The sequence below is a fragment of the Microtus ochrogaster genome, unplaced genomic scaffold (assembly GCF_000317375.1).
Source record: "Microtus ochrogaster isolate Prairie Vole_2 unplaced genomic scaffold, MicOch1.0 UNK39, whole genome shotgun sequence".
Classification (NCBI taxonomy): Eukaryota; Metazoa; Chordata; class Mammalia; order Rodentia; family Cricetidae; genus Microtus; species Microtus ochrogaster.
The window spans coordinates 3,268,928-3,274,927 of NW_004949137.1; the positions used below are offsets into that span (position 1 = coordinate 3,268,928).

The window sequence follows — 6,000 nt, forward strand, 5'->3', positions numbered from 1 at the left end:
CATGTACTTTCCCCCATGCATTTTGCATGTGAGCTTTCTTTTTTATTGTATTTAAGGCTGACTTCATGATGGACCCCATAATTAACATTAATCAAGTGGTCAACCACCTTAAGCTAGATATGTCCTGGGCCTAAAGGAAAACTTAGTATCTGTCAAAAAAAAACTTAATCTGTCAAAGGAATATACAGGAAATAATGGATGACATGACCTCACAGAAACTATGGCAGCATACAGCAACAACATAGGTACATACGAGGAGTACATACCATTACCAAAAAATCTCAACTATAACCAAGAAGCTATTCATAATTGATAGCTAATGGCTAAGTGAAAACCAATTATCTCAAATAAGATTTTGCTGGGTATATATCAACTCCATTCCAAGATTGATTGTCCAAGCAATATTAATTCCATAATTTTTTGTACTTTTAAATTATTTTATCTTCTTTATATTTTGCTTTTTTATTTTTATTTTATAATATTTTGTTTTGGAGCATTTATTTTGTTGAATCAACATTTCTCCGTAGCTTTAGGGAAATAGCTTTTGTAACCTAGGCTGGCCCCAAACTCACAGAGATACACCTGCCTCTGCTTCCTGAATGCTAGGAATAAAGTCATGCATCACCACCATCAGACATAGTGTATTTTTTAAGAATTGAAGAATATATAGTTGGGGTTGTTGGAAAGTGAGGTCAATTAAAACTATAGTTTAAATTTAAAAAATTAATAAAAGCAGTCCATTCATCACTGATACCCTGACATAGGTTACCATTGTTGTTATTCTGTAAGTGTGCAAAAGTAGCATGCTGAATTCAGATAATTTGAATTAGTCATTAACTAGTGATTGGCATTTAAGTCAAGTAAAATGGTCATCTCTAATAAGAGGGGGTAACTAAACAATAATGAACTATTTATGATGATTTTTATTTTCATCATGCCTTTTGGTCCATTGTTTGCTAGTATGTTTGCTAGTATGTTGCTATCATGAGGATTATAATTTGATCTCAGGAAATACGATATCTTAAGTAAGTCTTATTTTGCTTATGAGTACATTGACTATGTTATGCTTTTTCCTACTCTGTGTTCATTTCCAAACCCCATAAGCGACAGAAAAGACTTAAGGAAAACTATGAGATATTTCCAATTCTTTATGCTTTTTATCATTCTTTTCCATTCATATTTTGAGTACAATACATTAGCAATATTTTATAAAAGTTTAAACTTTTAGATAACTATTACTGGTTTGCTAAGATTTGTATATCCATGCAAACATTAGCATTAGAATATAACTTCAGATTTGTATTCAATATTCAATGACATAAATTGTACATTTCATCATTTATTTTTAATCTTATATCCTCTTACTTTTGAATCAATGACTATAATAATATCATTCTCAGAAAAGTGGGTGAAAATGAAGGTCATCATATAAAGTGAAATAAACCCAAGACAAAAGAATGGTTGGGAGATATTTTCTCTCATATGAGAAGTTCAGAAAAAGAGAATATATGGATGTAAGAGCAGCATTAAACATTTATGGAAAAAAGTTAGAAATAAAAGAATAAGAGTGTGATTAGAGAGGTGTATATTATCATTTTCTATTAGAAGTATATGTAAAAAATATAACAATGATACAGACTACTTTTGCAACCAATAAATGGATAATAGTGTCATGACATCTCATGAACTGTATAATAAAAGGATAAATATTATTTGTATTTGAGTCTAACTTGAAAAAGTGTCCTAGACAGATACATAAACAGGCACACTCATGTTCTTAGTAATAATAACAACCTTGGTTAATATTTATTCATATAACTTAAGCAGTATTTACTATAATTAACGCTAAAGTTTGCATTCTGTGAAATAGTATTTCAGTAATAACAATAACCATAAAATTGAACTTATAAAAGTATTATGAATACAACTTACAATAATCATTCTTAGACATATATTTAGACATATGTTTTTATGTATGAATGTTTCTTTATTATTAGCTAATAACCTGATATGCCTCTATAGTTGATGTGATCTATAAGCACTTAAGAGTGAAAATATATAAAGTAATGCTCATGTCTAACATTTTCCATGAGGAGCGTTATTTAGAAAGGATTATTTGTATAGAACTAAGGGATTATTGTAGCCTGGCTACATTTTTTCAAACACTGTGCAAAAAGGGCAGCATTATCTTTATCAGTTAAAAAATTATTTCATTACTGTCAGTGAGTGTTTTCTTAGGGATAATCAACAATGCTCTACTTCAGTTTCACAGAGCAAAGACTGTATCGTTTCCCTGTTAATGTTTGAACGGTTTAGTCACATTTCATTATTTATTTGTATATTTTGAGAGTGCTAACATTTTATTAAGGGAGTTTACATACTTTTAAGTACATATTTTAATGATAAAATAGATAATAGAATTATGTTGAGACTGTTTAACTACAATATGACAACAGCAGAAATATTTATATTCCTGTAACTTATGTATAGTTTGTTCATTCCCAAAGAACTATAATTTTTATTTAATTCATAGAAAAAATTTAACTTTCTCATTTTAAGGCATAATAATGAGTTAAAAGTATTCTCAGTTTAATATACCATATTGTAAACCACACAACTCATTCAAAATATAAGGTGCAATTAAAGCACAGATCAAGTATTGATCTTTCATCAATAATTTACTGTACTCAATAACACTTTAAATTTCATTTTCCATATCAAAGTAGAGCATTTGAACATCAGCATCATATTTTTCTTCACTATTAAGTCATTTATCACTGTTTTTATATTTACCTCAATAATTAGTTTGGAAAGTTCAGTAAAAATTTGAGTGCTTTACAATTGTAAACACTGTCTAAGATGAGACAAACACCTTCTTAAAGGACCATGCCAACATAGTCAACAGAATATGTGTATTTGAAAAAAAGAATTAATTGGTTAATGATTTTTAAATTTATTATTATTGATCCACATTTGTTCTCTTGAGTGTTTACTGCAGTTAATAAATCTCCTCTTGTGTCTGGTTTTGTTTTGATTTCCTAGGTCAAACATCTTCCCAGCCAGTTTGGAAATATTATCTCTCATTTCTGTGAGCTGTTGTTGGGGTCATAAAATGATTCCTTTAAAGATATTAGGAGGCTCCTTGCAGCTTTATTCCAGCCTTAATCTGTTATACAAAAGTGAGTAAACAAGCTTGAAGATCATAATCTTAAAAGAATATCCTCAGAACATTTAAAAGTTGTATTTTCTTTCTTGTATTTATTTGCATGTTTGCTTCTCAATATTAACAGGCTGGCAGCAATAAATTCAAAGGAAGGTGGATGAAAAGGCAAAAAACATACTCTTTTTAGGTATAAAACAAACTGTTATTAGTTTCTTCAGACTCAGTGAAGTGTTCATTACTAACCATAACTTGCAATGTGTAAGATTTTTAATAGATGCATTCTAAAATGATAAAAGGCAAAACCAATTTCAGTTAATATTTATTTATAGAATATAATAAAAAAATAATTTCTGAAAAAATACAAGGAGACTTTTATGCATGCTTTACATTTTATGTAAGTTGAAATTATTTTCTCTTATGTGAAACATAAAATTGTACATATAAACAAGGTAATATACACACAATGTAATATTTAAATCAAGTTACAATTATATATTAACTTCAAATGTCTTCTGATATTGGAAACCTTAAAAAGATAAATCATCTTAAGTCATTGTCAATTCAATTTGTAAAATTTCTTTGGATAACCATTCTAAAGATTCCAACATGGGAAAAAGACATACTAACAGCACCAATACTGTAAACAGGACTACTTTAATGGTTGTAGAAATTGAAAAAAAAAAGGAATGTCTATTAGAGATTGTATGTGTATATGTGTGTGCATGAGAGTGTGTGCTTGTAGGTAGAAAAATATACGGAGGTAATAAAGAACAAAGCTTACCCAAATATTAAGCTAAAAATGTAGATCTTATTCATACAATGAAAGATATACTACATTAAGTGTTAAAGAAGTCTTGATAAAGAAGTAAATGCATTTAAAGAACAAGTAATTGTATAATTATTGAAATACAAATAAAATACTTAATTTTAAATGATCCTACATATGTAATTTAAAATTATTTTTCTATTTAAAAACGTATTTCACTGGTTATTAAATTCAAGCCTTATATATACTCATATTATGTGTGTCAAAATTCAAAATGAAACACAATATTTTTCTTCAAAGTTGAATCTCATAATGAAACTTGTATTAATAATAATACATCTATTATATAAGTTACATAAGCTTTTATTAATTATAAATACATTCAAATAAAATATGTTATGAAACTTACATCAATGTTTCTTATCTTAACTATAATTTATTTATAAAGTTAACATGTAAATTTATATACAGAAAATGTTTTTGGTACCAAGCATTTCATTTACATGTAATATTCTAGATTTTATAACTTTTGAAATCTATTTTAGGATTTTTAAAAAATAATAATTCAATCATAATTAAAATTGATGAATTAAAATTTATTCAGAAGATGTTGAATAACCTTCACTATTAATTTTGACTTTTTAATTTTCCGCTTGATTCATTATCTTTTGTCTAACATTTAATTTGAGATATATAAATGCCTTTGAAAATATGTGAATTCAAAAATGTATCTTCTTGCTTTACTCAATATCTTTATTTTAATATAAACATAATAATATTTACTGCTAAATTTCTTTTGATAATTTTTTTAAAAATTGAAAAATATAGAATAACAAATTATATAATTAGTCCTTCATTTTGATAATTCTTAATCTTCTAATAAACAATGCTATAGAAATATGTGAAAATTTTAATCTGAAAGTATTAAACAAGAATAAATTGTTATATTAAATATTTATTTTGAAATGAAGTTTATTTTTCATGACTTATAGGAACACAACTTCATTATCCATATTTCATAATGTTAAAATGCAGATGCATGACATTTTAAAATAAAGTCCAGACTTACCTATTTATAGAATAAACCTAGCTTTCTAATTTTTTAATATTTAAGAATTTTTTTTCTGAATTTGTATTAAGACAATAGAAGTTTGATTATGTGGAATAGTTTTAGGAAATATCCAAAAATTTATTCACTTCAATTATTTCTAGATTGAATTTCTTTAGCAAATGCCTGCTAGCCATCATTTTTCAACTACTTCCTGAATTAGTTTATTGAATATATATATCTTATACATTTCATTCTATAACAGATGTTCAGAGTCTCACCTGATCAGATGCAAATGCCATGGCACCTGAAGAAGTGGGTATTACAGCTTGGTATCAGTTACAGAAGAAAGAACGGAAAGATCTTCTATCTTAGATTTTCAGGCTTCACAGAAAAATCTTCATTGTTCAATGTACTCTGAGTTAGGGTTGCTGCTCTTTTAGTAGCACAACACTCTCAGTATGTTACTGCAAATTCAATGCTATTTCTGCTTCTCCAAGTAGAGGAATGAACACTGAGTCTTTTGTGCAAAATGCCATAAGGGCATTCTGATGTCATTTCTTAGTCTGAGGCTAAAATGGAGACAACAAAACAAGTAGTCTGAGGCAGCATTTTCCCCCGCCCCCATCTCTTTCTATCTTTCCTGTTTTGAATCGTTGCTAAAAACAAGCAAAAGAAAACTTGCTTAAGATGACATGAGGGAACTTTTGTAACAGATTTCTACAAATGGAGAAGACATGCCCTTTGCTTGAAGATCACCCTAGCAAACAAATGATCATTTTAATGCTGTGAAAAAAATTACTAAAAGAAGAAGAGTCCTGAACTCTATGTCTAGGCTTCTAGATTCTTTTTAATTAAACCATTTTTACTTAAGAATCATATATATTGCATAAGGAGAAGACATCCTTTAAATTTTAATAATTTTATTTCCCTTGGCTTATTTATTAAACAACCTTCAATTTCAGGACCAACATTTAAGACATGAAAATTTGTCTTGCATGCAGGTTCATTTTTATCATAACC

General features: G+C 27.8%; 1 protein-coding gene across 2 annotated transcripts in view; it reads right to left on the reverse strand.

Moving 5' to 3' along the window:
- Positions 1-5,465, reverse strand: part of Cdh19 (cadherin 19) — a 104,097-nt gene extending 98,632 nt beyond the window's left edge. For both annotated transcript variants that reach the window (XM_026790046.1, XM_005368742.3), the window contains exon 1: positions 5,259-5,465. The gene's annotated coding sequence lies outside the window, so the exon portion shown is untranslated. The remainder of the gene's footprint in view (positions 1-5,258) is intronic.
- Between the last annotated feature and the right edge of the window lie 535 nt (positions 5,466-6,000).